A 16,368-nucleotide genomic window follows, 5' to 3' on the forward strand; every position below is an offset into this window, starting at 1 on the left:
GAAGATATAGAGGCATTTTGAAGAAAAGCTGCAGATAGTAAATTCAGGGCTGCAGAGAGTTAAGTAAGAAAGAATGAGAAGGGATAGGCAAGAACCACTAGAAATCTTTTCAAGGCTGCCATTTGGGGACTATTAAGTGAAGGACAGATTCCCTTATTGGAATAAGCCTATCACTGAATACCTTTGTCAAACAAAACATCCAGAAAGGTCTCTGATTCATTGAGGCATTTTGATAAGAATACTGATTTACCTTCAATGGATGTTAGGGGGAAAAGCAGCATGATGGAGCACTTTTTTGAACAGAGGGTCTTGTAAATAAATGCTAACAAATGAAAAGCACCTTATGATCATTGTGTAGGAGTATGTTATCAGAAATGGGGCCTCTGCAGCAAAGGAGAAATGAAAAGAGTTCCCAGCCCAACTAGATTTTCCTGAAGCTTTGATCTTTGACTCTATAATCTGTAGCGACTTCTGTTCAAATCAAAAGGCCAGCTCATCTCCTGTGGAAACCTAGATTTGAATGTGAAAAGCAAGAATAATAAAAAAAAAAAAAGTGTACTTTGAAATAGCTCTTTAAAAAACCCCAGATATTTGGTCATGTTTAAAAAACATTCCTGTGAAGTTTACTATTTTGTTTAAAACAAATAATCTCACTTATCACTTAATTCAATTCAATTTAACAAAAAGGTTAAAGCACTGTATACACTCAATCAACAAACGTTTAAGTACCTACCATGTGCCAGGCACTGTGCTAAGAACTGAATATAAAGATAAAATCAAAATTCCCTGGCCTCAAGAAACTTTAATTCTACTGACGGTATGGTGGGGCAGGGATACAACATATACAGATAAGGAAATAGGAGATAAATTAAATAAGAGATAATTTAAGGAAGGGCACAGTGGTTAGAGTATCAGGTCTGGATTCAGGAAAAGACTCATCTTTTTAGTTCAAATCTGGCTGCAGACACTTATTAGCTTATTGACTCTAGGCAAGTTGTTTAACCTTGTTTGCCTCAGTTTCCCCATCTGTAAAATGAGCTGGAAAAGGAAATGAAAAATCACTCCACTGTCTTGGCCAAAAACCCCTCAAATTAGGTCACAAAGACTCAGGCACAACTGAAAAAAAAAGACTCAACAACAAATTAAAGGAAGGCTGAAATTCTGACAACTGTAGGTGGAGAAGGGGGATTCAGGAATATTTCTTGGAGATGTTGGCACCTGAGCTGAATTTATACTTTTAAGACTTCCCACCATCCAAATTATCCAGATATTTTGTCCAGGATCAGAATTACTTGACTATTTTCCTATCTTGCTACTTCATTTACTTGGAAAAATTTTGGGGGATGTTTCAAATAGTGTTTAATTCTATTGAAAAAGGCAATTGGCAGGGGGCAGCTAGGTGGCACAGTGGATAAAGCACTGGCCCTGGATTCAGGAGTACCTGAGTTCAAATCCGGCCTCAGACACTTGACACTTACTAGCTGTGTGACCCTGGGCAAGTCACTTAACCCCCATTGCCCCGCCAAAAAAAAAAAAAAGAAAGAAAGAAAGAAAAAGGTAATTGACCATTTTGGTAAATGTTGCCAAATCATGGAGCTGGAAGATACCTGAAGAGAGACCCTCTGGTTTGTGCCTGTGCCTTCAGGCATATTTGTACTGCTTAGGACAAATGGTCACCACTTCTATTTTTAAAAACTCTCCAGGAACAGAGATTCCATCATCTCTATTTGTGGCCTATTTCAGTGTGTTCAATCATCATTCCTGGCAGGAAATTCTTCCTTCTGTCTAATTGGATTCTCTCCTGGTGCAAATTTTGGCACCCTAACCTCTTCTATGGAGATGAATCCTTTCATTTTAACTATTATGCAAAGTCATTAGGGTAGACCATCCTCAGTCCTGAGGTTGCCATGTGGTAGTCAGTTATGGTACTGGGGAAGCCAATTCACCCTTATAAACGTCTAAGGAATTACACAACATCACATTTCAATCAATTAAGTAGTCAACGTTTAGCACACAGTTGTTACCAAAGTACTGTGTTAGATACCCTGTGGAATACAAATGCATTGGGTTTATGTTCTTCTTAGGAAATAAATAGTTCACAAGACTGTGGAACACAGTGCACTGTAGACACTAGCTGAATGGGAGTGTTTGGAGTGTACCTGATGAAATACGAGGCACGAACTGGTGGGAGAGATAGGGTGCAGGAAGATTCAAGCTCTGGAAGAAAGAAAGGAGAAAGCAGGCATGGCGCCAGGGAGCAACACTCAGCTGTGTCTAACTACTGTTGCTACTAACAGAAGCCTTTTCCTCTGCACTTGGGAAGCAATGACTGCAAATGTTTTCCCAGCTGTGGTTGCTCTCTCAAGAAGCCATGTTTGCAAGGTTTCACTGCTTTTCATATCCATTGCTGAGGTGTAAGGCATTTTAGACTCGAAGTATAGAGGATTTTGCAAATTGGTAGATTATTAACACCCCTCTACCCTCTGTTAGGTCAGTGCTGATATAATAGAAGAAAGAGGAGTGCAGAGAGTGTACTCCTAAAACTTTTCTATCCTCTTCTTTTAACTGACAGTGCCTAGCACAGTGTCTGACACATGGTAGGTGCTTAACAAATACTTCCTTTCTTGATTATAACACAAGAAGCAGAGTTAAGAGAACTCACAACCATTACCTTGATGGTGGAGAAGATGTAGCTTGGGAAATGGGTGACAAGGGTATTCCCCGTCAGATTGCTATTTCCTATTATTCTATATTCTTGCATCCTACTTAAGTAAATGTTCTTTTGCATTGCTATGAAGTCATATAATCATTTCTGGATGCTCAGGGGAGGTTAAGAGAAAAGTAGAGGCGGCTGAATAGACAGACATTGAACCCAAATGGGTTCTAGGAAACTGCCTGGTGGAGGAACATACACAGAGAACAAAGGAGAGTCACTAATCAAGAGGGATTTAAGCAGACCTTCCAAAGACTCTGTTTCCAAATCATGTCCAAAATATAGCCCACTTTTATTAAAGAATCTAGCAAGACTACAAATTCAGATTGGGTAATAATGCTTCACAGGAACATAGCTTTTTTTTTTTTTTTTGCAGGGCTATGGGGGTTAAGTGACTTGCCCAGGGTCACACAGCTAGTAAGTGTCAAGTGTCTGAGGTCGGATTTGAACTCAGGTACTCCTGAATCCAGGGCCGGTGCTTTATCCACTGCGACACCTAGCTGCCCCCTGGAACATAGCTTTTTAAAGATTATAAAATGTTTCCTCACAACAATCCCATGAACTAGCAAGTGCAACAAAGAAACTGACACTCAGAGAGGTTTAGACACTTGTCCAGCCTCACACCACTATTAAATGTTGGAGCCAGGGTATGAGCCCCAGGTCCCCTAGCTTCAAATTCAGTATATTTCCAAGGGGCAGAACTAGGAATAATGGGTAGAAATTGCAGAGATGCTTGGTATAAGGATAATCTTTCTAGTACTTAGAGCTACATCTCCAGCAGTAGAAACATCTGGAAATGCCTTGGGTTGCCCATAATTGGAGGGCTTTGGATGGAGTTGAATGGATACTTGTTGGGGATACTTTAGTGAGGATTCCTGCTCAGATATAGGCTTGAGTAGATGCTAATCTTCCCAACTCTGAGATTTTGTCATTCTAATCCTCTCCACCACACCAAAAGAATTCCATAAAAATGCCCCCAAAACTATAAAGTGGTGAACAAATGTAAAAGAACATTAATAAACATGACACTCATTGCTATAAGTCCATAATGAATTGATTAGATACACTAATTTCTGAGGAAGCAATTCTCAAGATATCTGAAAAAGGAAGGCATGCCAAATACTTAGACAAAATCTTGAACTTTATTATTACCTTAAAAAGGGGAACAAGAGACTTTTAATAACTGCTGACCCCTGTGTCTAATTTACCATTTCTATAAAATTTTTGTGTCTAATTTACCATTTCTATAAAATCTTTGTGAGAATAATCTACGCATGGATTACAGGCAACCTTGATGAAGGTATGAGAAAAGAACAGGCAAACTTTGGAAAAGGAAACTCTACAGCAGATGATACCTTTACCTTCATACACAATTAACTGATAGGTGCAGAGGATACAAAAGCCCACTGTGAGAATTAACTATTTTTTAAAAAATCATTTGTACCAGTAGAACAAAATTTTACCTTAAAGAAATGACTCCCTGGGCAGCTAGATGGCGCAGTGGTTAAAGCACCGGCCCTGGATTCAGGAGTACCTGAGTTCAAATCCGGCCTCAGACACTTGACACTTACTAGCTGTGTGACTCTGGGCAAGTCACTTAACCCCCATTGCCTAAAAAAAAACAAAAACAAACAAACAAACAAACAACAACAACAACAACAAAAAAGAAATGACTCCCATTCATGTGTTAAAATAATTCAAGATTCCTTAAATGTAGTTAAACATAGATAATGTTGCTTGCTGATCCTCTCATTATTAATATCAAGCAAGGACGTAGTATGCTCACCAGGTGCTTTGGACAATGTCCAGCTCAGAGTCCAAATGGAAGAAGGATTCCCTATGAGGCTTTTTAGATGCTGCTACTTACACATGACTTGTGCCAAGCCTCAGAATGTGGCAGAGTCTCCTAATTGGAACCATAATTGGAACAAAAATTTTTTTTAAATGAACAAACTGAAAATAATTCAGTCTACCTATCTACCTTGTGGGGGGTGGTGGAGGATGAAGAATTTCTACTATTCTAGCAATGATATGCAGCTGTGTGGATAGCCTGCTGTATTTCTTTACCTTTACATGCTTCTTGGACAGGCAATGGACTGGGACCAGAATTGAATAGGAGTAGAAAAAAAAGCTGGATGGCATCAGGAATATTGCATAGTTCTTTTAATGTACATAAGTTACTCCCTGAAACAAGAGTATCTTTTAAAATTTTGTTTTACTCTTCCAAATTAGATTTAAAAATTTTTTATTAAAAAAACTGGGTGTAAGTGTATGAGGCAATTGGAGTTAAGTGACTTGCCCAGGGTTGCCCAGGTAATAAGTTTCTGAGGTCAGATTTGAACTTAGGTCCTCCTGACTCCTGTGCTGGTTGCTTTAGCCACTGTACCACCTATCTGCCCCTCTTTTTTCCCCAAACTTTTAAAAAAATGAACAAAAACTAAACTTCTCTCCTTCCCACCCCTACTATTTTTTTTGTCATTAGAATAGTATGCTATATTTAATTATTGAATGTTCATTTTTTTGTTCTGTATGGTTAAACTCATATTTGCAGGATAGGTCACTGGGCTGCATCTTGAACTCCTATGCTCTTTTTTCATTTAATAGTATTTTATTTTTTCCAATTACATGTAAAGATACATTTCAACATAAATTTTTGTAAGACGTTGAGTTCCAAAATTTTCTTCCTCCCTCCTTTCCCTCTCACCTCCCTGAGACAGCAAGCAATCTGATATAGAGTATATAGTACAATCACATTAAGCAAATTTCCACACTAGTCTTGTTGTGGAAGAAGAACCAAAACAAAAGGGGAAAACCACAAGAAAGAAAAAACAAACAAAAAAGTGAAAATAATATGCTTCGATCTGCATTCAGACCATATAATTCTTTTTCTTAATGTGAAGAGAATTTTCCATCATGAATCTTTTGGAATTGTCTTGAATTATTGTATTGCTGAGAAGAGCTAAGTCTATCACAGTTGATCATCTGTGATCATCTGATAATGTTGCTGTTACTGTGTACAATGTTCTTCTGGTTCTGCTCACTTCACTCAGCATCAGTTCATGTAAGTTCTTCCAGTCCACCCTCTGCTGTTGAAAAACAAAGGCTGGGAGTTTCTTGCACCAAGGAAATAGGAGAATAACAGATTTGTACCATAATGACTAATAATAACAACAATAAGTGTATATGTAGGTATATATAATTTTCAAACTTGTGCATAGGTATAAATAAAGTATGGAGCTAGAAAAAAAGGGTGAAAGGCAGCAAAATTTTTGTCTACATGCAGTCAAGCAAAATAAATTCTTACATTGGCCATAACCTAAAATTATATGTCTTGTTCTGCAACCTGAGTCTATCTGCTCTGTCAGGAGTAGGTTGCATGCTTAATTATCAGTCTTCTGGAATCATGATTAATTCTCATGTTGATCCAAATTCTTAAGTCTTTCCAATTTTTTTTTCATTGTTGCTGTTATTGTACAAATTGGTCTTCTTGTTCTACTCATTCTATTCTGCATCAGTCCATACAAGTCTTTGCAGGATTCACTGAAACCATCCCTTTTGTCATTTCTTATGCTAGGGGGCATGGTGGAAAAAGTGCCAGGCTTGGAGTCAAGAAGATCTGAATTCAAATCTAGCCTCAGACACTTAGTAGCTGTGTGACTCTGGGCAAGTCACTTAGCCTTGTTTGCCTCAGTTTCCTCATCTGTAAAATGAACTGGAAAAGAAAATGGTAAACTACTCCGATATCTTGGCCAAGAAAACCCCCAAAGGGGTCATGAGGAGCTGGATATGACTGAAAATAACTCAGCAACGGCAATGATAAAATGCATAAAAAGTATTCCATTACATTCATATTGTTCCACCATTCTGTAATTGATGAGTTGTTGTTTAGTTGTTTTTCAGTCATATCTGACCTTTGTGAATCATTTTGGGGTTTTCTTGGCAAAGGTACTGGAATGGTTTGCATTTCCTTCTCTAGATCATTTTACAGATTATGAAGAATCTCTGAAGTTGCTAATCATCCAAAGAGTAATGGAGAAGTGCATGATGGGTGTGAGTAGGACACAGCATATTACCAATGAAGACTTGTACAGGAGTGATATAAAGGATATGATTTGTAGAGATATATGACTGGAAAAGGAGGTGGGCTGGTTATGTAGTATAAGTTTAAAAATTAGAGACAACCTCAGTGACGTGGATAAAACACTGGATTTGGAATCAGAAAAACCTGTGTTCCAATTCTGCTTCAGTTATTAGCTCCATGACCCTGGGTAAATCACTTGATCTCAGTGGGTGTCAGTTTCCTCAATTGGAAAGTGAAGGGGTTGGACTCAATGCCCAGTAGGGTTTCATTGAATTCTAATTTTTATTTTTGGCGGGGCAATGGGGGTTAAGTGACTTGACCAGGGTCACACAGCTGGTGTCAAGTGTCTGAGGTGGATTCAGGTACTCCTGAATCCAGGGCCAGTGCTTTATCTAGCTGCCCCCTTCATTGAATTCTAAATCTATGATCCTATGTCCCACATATGATCCACCAAGAGTCAAGTGACTTTTAGAGGAAGGTCCTTGGGATATCAAATGGTGCCCTGTGGGGGATTTACAAGAGGACATATATAAGTTGCACTGGATGAAAATCTTTACCACTGGAAGGAGTACCCACATCACTGAGGTCACACAGATCAAAGGAAATACTTTTGAAAGCCATGGTATAGCTTTTCATGCTTTATGATTGATTATATATGGCACTTGTGGTTACCATTATGAAAGGTTAGGCATCAAACCCTTACCCATAAAATTGGGTCTATAGGAAAATCAGGTGTTATTTGTATCACTTTGATTTATCTGCTGAGTTTTGACTATTTCTATGAAGTAGCAGTTAATGAGCATTAATTGAATGGTGAACAGAGCAGGAACCAAAGGAATTAAGAAGAGGGAATAATCAATATGGACTGGGATGGTAAGGGAAGATTTCATGGAAGAGTTGAGGTTTGAGTTGGGTGTTGAGAAATGGGTAGGATTTAGGTTGTTGTTGTTTGTCCTTCATTCTTGAAGGGGACCATGACATCAGGAAGTGATGTCATGACTTGCAGTGAACTGGATTTTTTAAAGTGAGGATGGGCTGTGCAAAGTCACTCACTCTCTCCTCCAGAGCCACCTGGGTACACTGGTAAGATATACATCAGGATGACAGCAGATGGCCTTGGATGTTTTTTGAGGCAATCAGGGTTAAGTGACTTGCCCAGGGTCACACAGCTAGTAAGTGTATGAGGTAAGATTTGAATTCAGGTCCTCTTAACTTCAGGGCCCATGCTCTATCAACTGTTCCCCTTGCTGCCCTTAGGGTTTAGGTAATTAGAGAAGAATGGAAAAGGCAAAGGTCAGGAGGTCATTATGTGCATGGTGTGTTTAAAGGGAAAACAAGATCAGTTTGGTTGAAACACAGAGTTCACACAGAGGAATAATGAGAGGGATGGTTTGGGACCAAACTAAAAACAGCCTTGACAGCTAGGTGGCGCTGTGGATAAAGCACCAGCCCTGGATTCAGGAGGACCTGAGTTCAAATGTGACCTCAGACACTTGACACTATCTGTATGACCCTGGGCAAGTCACTTAACCTTCATAGCTCCACAAAAGAAAAACAAAACAAAACACAAAACAACCCCACCATCCCCCAAACAAACAAAACAACATCCTTGAATGCCAGGTCAAGGATTTTGGACTCTATTGTTTTATTTATTTATTTATTTTTAAGTGAGGCAATTGGGGTTAAGTAACTTGCCCAGGGTCACACAGCTAGTAAGTGTTATGTTGTTTTATATATTGGCAATTTACTGAAGGTCTTTGAGAAGGTGAGTGACATACTCATAATAGCTCAACTTGATAGCTGTGTAGAAAATGGTTTGTAGATGGGGAGAGACTAGAAGGTGGGAGACCAATTAGTAAGTTATTGGAATAGCTAAGTGGTATAGTGGGTAGAGCACTGGACCAGGAGTCAGGAAGATCTGAGTTTGAATCCAGTTTCAGACACTTGTGACCCTGGGCAAATCAATTTACCTCTTCTTGATTTTCTCCCCTGTAAAATGGAAATAATGATAGCACCTATCTCCCAGGGTTATTGAGGATCAAGCGAGCTAATGTTTGCAAAGCATATTGTAAACCTTCAAACATGATGTACTAGCTATTATTATTAATTTTTTTTTAGTGAGGCAATTGGGGTTAAGTGACTTGCCCAGGGTCACACAGCTAGTACGTTGCCAAATGTCTGAGGCTGGATTTGAACTCAGGTACTCCTGACTCCAGGGCCGATGCTCTATCCACTGCGCCACCTAGCTGCCCCTATTATTAATTATTATGATTATTATTAATTCAGTCAGTTACAATAAACTTTGATTCCCTATTATTTGCAAAGAACTGATCCAGAACAGAACAGATCCAGGGGAGATGCAAATGTTAAATAAAAAAATGAACTTTGGGACCACAATGCAGATGGTCTTTTAAATATACACAAATAATTATTCATGACTGAAAACAAGATATAGTGGAGAACTTCAGAGTCCAGAAGACTTGGGTCCAAATCTCCCTTTTGAAATAGACATTTTAATGTTCCCAAGCTGTGCAATCTGAGGCAAGCCATTTTACCTCACTAGACCTCAGTTTCCTTATCTGTAAAATGGGAAAAAAGAGGCAGCATGGAGTAGTGCATAGAGTCAAGCAGAACTCAATTTAAGCCCTGCCTCTGAGTACTAACTGAACGAGAAGGGATTTGTAGATTCACATTGGTGGAGGGAGTTTCCATACCTTAAGTTCCCTTCACTGATGAAATTTTAAGTGCAAACAAAAACAACCCCCAAACCCTCTATGGTTAGTATATGAAAAGTACCAACAAGGTGCTGTCCTCCTGCATTCCATGAGCTAAGTAGGATGGGTTTGATTGTTCCATTTTTTAAAAAGCTGGCTCTGCATTTTCATTTGCATAGGAACCAGAAAGGAAACCCCTCATCCCAATGCAGCCCCCACCTTCTGTGTGCCGTTTAGAGTCTTAGAGAATTGCTTGAGGGACTGAAAGGTTAAATGCCTGACCCAGGGTCATCCCCCAGCTAGTATTAATCAGAGGTGGGGCTTAAATCAAAGCCAACTTGACTCATTACGCTATTCCATGCTGCTTCTTATCTCCATTTTACAAATGAGGGAACTGAGGCCTAGAGAAACAAACTGAATTGCTTCAGATCACACAGCTTGTTAGTAGTGAGAAAAATGATTATTAATAACCAATATTTTGAAGAGATTCAGACCTCTCCCCTTCTTCCAAATTCCCAATTTTAAAAAGTTCAGCCTCTGGAAGGAAGGACATTACTGATAATGAGTTTGAATTAACTCTCCTCATCTTGGTCAGACCCTAACCAACCTTCCAAGGAATTTAATCTAAGGTGAGGAAGCCTGTTGTGTTCTGATCAAGCCTGGGTGTAGATAGACCCTTTTGTCTAGAGAGTCCAAGGATGGGTGTGGTCTGGTATAGAGATAATTTCTCTGTCCAAGTGTGACATGTCACTCTCAGCCCTTAATTATAATATAGCTCACCTTATACTGTGTTGTCCAGAGTCCCTCATTGAACACCTACTCTTTGAAGGATATATAAACTGTGAGCTCACCTCCATGATTGTCTTTGATCTAAGAGATGGCCAAATGACCATCCTTTTATTAATAACCCGCTGGCCTCATTAATAAAGGGATTAAATTACCCAGAAACTATGTTTCTTGAACCTTTTTATTTGTCACAGTGGTAAAGCACAGTCTAGAATTCAGGTTCCCGACTGAGGGACCTTCCCGCTGCATTACACTGACTTAAACGGGGCCTTCCAGCTTTTCCCTGGTGTGGTCTGACATTTGATTAAGACATCCCTGTTGCTTCCAGTTGATGAAAAATAAAGAGGAAGGCTACTTTAGCATTTCAAGTGGAGTCACCAGGGTGAGGTTTCCTTGGGATTTTTCCAGAATGACAAATTAGAAACTGTGAGATCTCATGTTTTGAGTGAGTCTCTTCCGCTAATCAGGGGGATATGATGGGCTTATCAGTCAGACTGATTGGCATAATTATAGTATATGCCACCAAAGAATGTGCCAGCTGTTAATTGTCATACGTGCCCAGCAATCTCAAATCCGATGTACTTTTTGGTAGAAACATAGTTTGCAGGTAAGTAATTGAAGCTTAACTCTGTTCAACTCAAAACAAGTCCAGAAAGACAGAAACATCACATCTCAAAGTAAGAAGGTACCCCAGACCCAACTCCTACTCTGTGAAGGTAAAGCAAAGTAACAAGAGGATGTGTGGACAAATGAATGCTATGAACAAATGAGCATTAAACTTGGAGTCATGGGAACTGAGTTCGAATTCTGACACTAATTGCCTATGTGACCTTGGGTAAAACAATTTGGATATGGAAATGAAACAGTCTCTGCTCTTCAGGAGTTTACATTCTATTGGCATAAAAGAAGAGAGCTGAAATGTATACATACATATACATGTGTGTGTATATATATAATGTATGAATATGCAAATGTGCATGTATCTAATCTATATACTCACATGCATATGTAACAAATATAAATGTTATCTATATATAAATATATACTTATGCTAGACCAGTTATTTAATTGGTATCTAGATTTAATTGGTATTTATAATTGGTCTAAAAACTTTTTTATCATGTGCTCTTTATTTTGAAACTACAGGGTAATTTTTCTAAAAAAAAAACTTAAAAAACTTAATCCTACTTCTCCAATTGCAGATGAGCACCTTTGTTGAAACTTATACTCTTAGAAATTTGACTAAAGCCATTAAAAATGAAATGACACCAGGATCACATGGGCAGAAGTTTAACCCAAGACTTTCTGATCTCAAGGGCATCTCTCTTGGCACTGGATATATCACACTAAGATTCATGAAATTGCCTTATGTAACCTGAACTAACCCTCACCATAAGCCGGGGTGCTAAGTATCATTGTTCCCCTTTGTCAGATGAGGAAAATCATGTTTAGGGAAGTTGTGAGTTGCCAGGGCTCACAGAGCTAGTAAGTGTCAGAGACAGGATTGGAACCCAGATCTTTCTAACTCTTCAGTCCTAGCACACTCTTCTCTATGCCACCTCATAGGCTCATTTTGAGGAATGTACTTTGTAACCTGCTCTATCGATGTGAACTGTTATTGTTACCCAAGGCCACAGAACTAATCAAGAGCAAATGGGAGACTAGCACCAAGGTCTGACAAAGCTAAGACCAGGACATGATTGGAAAGGGGGAGAAGCAGAAGATCTCTTCTCTCCAGGGCCTTTGCTCTTTCCACAACACCAAACTACCTTGCTTTGTAGATGGAATAGAGCGGTCACTTAACTGGTTTCGCTAATGAGAGATTTTACCAGCCAAATGCTTGAGTACAGCAAATAGTATATAGACTTTATGCCATAATTGTCTAAAAATCTTTCACAATGCCCAAAGGGCTATAAAACAGTGCATTCCCTTTGACCCAGCAACACCACTACTAGGTCTGTGTCCCAAGGAGATCAAAGAAAAAGGGAAAGAACCTATATGTACAAACATATTTATAGCAACTTTTTTGTTATGGCAAAGATTTCAAAATTGAAGGGATGTCCAGTAATCAGGGAATGTCTGAACAAGTTGTGGTATATAAATGTAATAGAAGACTATTGTGCTGTAAGAAATGACAAGCAGTATGGTTTCAGAAAATCCTGGGAAGACTTATATGAACTGATGCAGAGTGAGGCAGACATCATACACAGTAACTAATTTTGTAGGTAAAGGCTAGGTTGTATCTTTTATTTATTTTTATTTTTTATATAGTATTTTATTATTTTCTAGCTACATGTAGAGATAGTTTTCAACATTTGTTTCTATAAGATTTCTAGTTTCAAATCTTTCTCCCTCCCTGCTTCCCAAGACAGCAAGCAATCTGATATACGTTATGTATGTACAATCACACTAAACATATTTCTGCATTAATCACGCTCTGAAAGAAGAATCAGAGCAAAAGGGAAAAACCTCATAAAAGGAAAACAAAAAAGTAGAAATAGTATGGTTCAATCTGCATCTAGATTCCACACTTCTTTTTTTATGGATTTGGAGAGTATTTTCCCTCATGAGTCCTTTGAAACTATCTTGGACCATTGTGTTGCTGAGAAGAGTCAAGTTGATCAACACACAATGTAGTAACAGTAATTTTGTATGAGGATCAACTGTAAGTGACTTGGCTATTCTGCTCAGTGCAATGATCCAAGATCATTATGAAGGATTTATGATGAAAAAAGCTATCTACCTCCAGAGAGAGAGAGAGAGAGAGAGAGAGAGTGAGAGCGAGCATGCGAGCGAGCTAGCTGATGGAGTCTGAATACAGATTGAAGCATGTTTTTTTCACTTTCTTTATTTTTCTTGCTTTTTTCACAGCATGTTAATATGGAAATATGTGTTTCATGATTTTCACATGTGTAATTGATATCACACTTCTTGTCTTCTAAATGGGTGGGATAGAATTCAGAACTCAAAAAAATTTTAAATTAATGTTAAACACAAAGAAACAATAAATTTATTTAAAAGATAAAATCTTTCACAATTATGCAGTGCCAGATTGTTTCTGGAAGAGGCATTTTTAAAAAATGGATACATGTCTTTAAAATGTCACTCTTATTTAGATGCAAATCAGAATAATTTTGGTGATGATGGTTGGTTTTCTCTGCATCATTTAATACAGGGTCATTTAAACAGTGAGAATCCCAAAGGCACATGATCAAGAGAAAATGGGTTTCAATGAGCATTTGGATGTGTCATCGAAAAGATTCCCATGCTCTCATAGTGTACCCTGCACTTGTGGGATAAGCAGCTATTCAAAAAAATGAGGGATCTAGGGAGGAAAGGCCAAGAGACCCACATGGCTGGGAATACTCTCTAAGCTCGTTAAATTCTCTCCTAAGTCCCAAACTGAGTCCATGAGAAGCTCACACCTCTCTAGAGCCCTTGGGTTCCTGAGGCTCAGTGTTTCTCATGGATCTGAGTAGGATGCCTGATGGATGTCAATCCTCTTTGAGGAAAGTCTTCTGTTGCCTCTAGCTCCCTAAGGAGTGGTACTTCTGATTGCTCTGAGGATCTAGCCATGGCCAATGACAACTGTAATAAGTGGGTCTTTGGGTGATGGGCACAACTCACCCTGGGTACCAGCTCCATATCCCTGTACTAAGATAGTAAGGTATGAAGCAAACCTAGAGAGAAGCTAGCTTGGGGAGCAAGTACTTAGCTCTAGTTTTTCCCTTCCTTCAAGGCTCAGCTCAGATATCATATCCTCAAAGAGATGGTTTTTCATCATTCCAGGTAGGGATCCCTATCACTTTAATCTTTCATGTATCTCTGACATCTCCTGTGCACTTCTCTCATTGTAACTTCTATTATATTTGATTGTGGCATTTTATATCAGGGCTAAAGCAGGACTGAATATTGTGATATTCATTCTGTTTACTTACAGGATGCACATGCTTCTCCCTGGAATGACATGCCTCCAAGCACACTAGGACTCTCCTAGGTTGGATACACAGGACATTGATCAGCCCAACCTGCTGCAGCACACAGTGTTGGCCCCTAAAAGGGATGTGGGTGGGGGAGAAGGGTTGGCAAGTTGTCTGTGTTGGGGCTCCATGTGTGGGGGATGGGCCAGATTTGGGGTTGCTGGGACAGTGACTAGAGCTACTAGCTGGGGAGGACCTGTGAATCAGAAAAGTTCTGGTAGAGGATGACAAGACGAAGTCTGAGCAGGGGAAGATTTGGGCAGCAAGTAATAAGCAGAGGTCTAGACAACCAGATCCATAGGGGGATCTAGATGGAGTGTCTTGACATAAAGTTAGAACAACGGTTAGAGTAGTCTGGCGGCAGGTGATAGGTGGCATCATGGCTGGCTATCAGTGGGCCACATGCACATAGCGGCATAGTGGGTAGAATGCTGGACTTGCAATCAGGAAGGCCTGAGTTCAAATCTTAGATACTTATTAGCCGTATGACCTTGGTGCAACTCAACTTCTCTGAGGCTCAGTTGCCTCATCTGTAAAAAAGCAGAGGTTGGACTCGATGACCTCTAAATCTGTGATCCTATGAGCCAGTAACATCATAGAACTATACATAATTTATTTAGTACTTACAAAGCACTTGAATATGCATCATCTCATTTGACTCTCACAAACCCCTCTGTGAGATGGACAGGATAGAGAGCATCATCCCCATTTGCATATGATGAAAGTGAATCTCACAGACATTGAGGGACTTACCCCAAATCACACAGCTGGTAATGGCAGAGTTAAAGCCAGGATATGGGTGTTCTTGGTGATGGCAATAATAATGACAATAGTTTTATTTTTTAAAAATGTCCATTCATTCATTCATTTATCTATTTATTTATTTATTTATTCATTCATCCATTCATTTATCCATTTATTTATTTATTCATTGATTTATCCATTTATTTATTCATCCACTTACACATTTGTTCATTCATTAATTCATTTATTCATCTATTAATTAATTCACTTACTCATTCATTTATTCATCCATCCATTTATTTATTCATGCATTCATCTATTTATTTATTCATCCACTTATACATTCATTCATTCATTCATTCATCTATCTATCTATCTATCTATCTATCTATCTATCTATCTATCTATCTATCTATCTATCTATCTTGTGGGGCAATGAGGGTTAAGTGACTTGCCCAGGGTCACACAGCTAATAAGTGTCAAGTGTCTGAGGCTGGATTTGAACTCAGGTCCTGCTGAATCCAGGGCTGGTGCTTTATCCACTGCACCACCTAGCTGCCCAATAATAATTATAATTGTGATTATATTGAAGATAACATTATAGAGAAAAGAAGGGAGAGAGAAGTACTGTTTCTCTCTTGGGTCTTAGGATCACAGATCTAATACCACGGTTCTTAATTTGGTGACCATGGCCCTTCAAGGCGTCTTGGAAGAGATTTTAGGGAGTCTGTGACCTTGGATGAAAAAAATGATATCACTGTTTCAATATAATTGGTTTCTTCTGTAATCCTATGGATTCTTTTTTATGTTGGGAAAAATGTTTTCCTGAGAAGGGCTCCACAGACTTTCCCAGACTGCCACAGGGGTCCATGATACAAAAATAAAAAGGTTACAAGCTCTATCTAGAGCTATAAGGAATCTCAGAGACAATCTCTTGAAATTGACTCTCTCAATTTACAGATGAGAGAATTGAAGTCCAGAGAAATGAAGGCATTCATCCAAGGTCACAAGATAGCAAATGGCAGAGATGATATTCAGCTTGTCTCTTCCACTGCACTATGCCTCCTACTTAACTTGTTATTCTCTCTCTTATTGGTACCTTATCACTAAGTTGTTCTCTAAGAGTTTAGAAATCACTCAGAATATATTTATCCACACAAGCAATGGTGTACATGGTACTTGGACTTGGGTTTCCAGGTGCGCTTGCTCTCTCTCTTTCTCTTTCTCTCTCTCTCTCTCTCTCTCTCTCTCTCTCTCTCTCTCTCTCTCTCTCTCTCTCTCTCTCACACACACACACACACACACACACACACACACACAGCTGAAAGAAAGTACTCAGTGCTATTTTAA

General features: G+C 39.0%; 1 protein-coding gene across 1 annotated transcript in view; it reads right to left on the minus strand.

The window, feature by feature from the left end:
• Nucleotides 1-16,368, minus strand: part of LARS2 (leucyl-tRNA synthetase 2, mitochondrial) — a 343,246-nt gene that overhangs the window by 245,425 nt on the left and 81,453 nt on the right. The window lies entirely within an intron of this gene.

Source organism: Dromiciops gliroides, chromosome 5 (genome assembly GCF_019393635.1).
Source record: "Dromiciops gliroides isolate mDroGli1 chromosome 5, mDroGli1.pri, whole genome shotgun sequence".
NCBI lineage: Eukaryota > Metazoa > Chordata > Mammalia > Microbiotheria > Microbiotheriidae > Dromiciops > Dromiciops gliroides.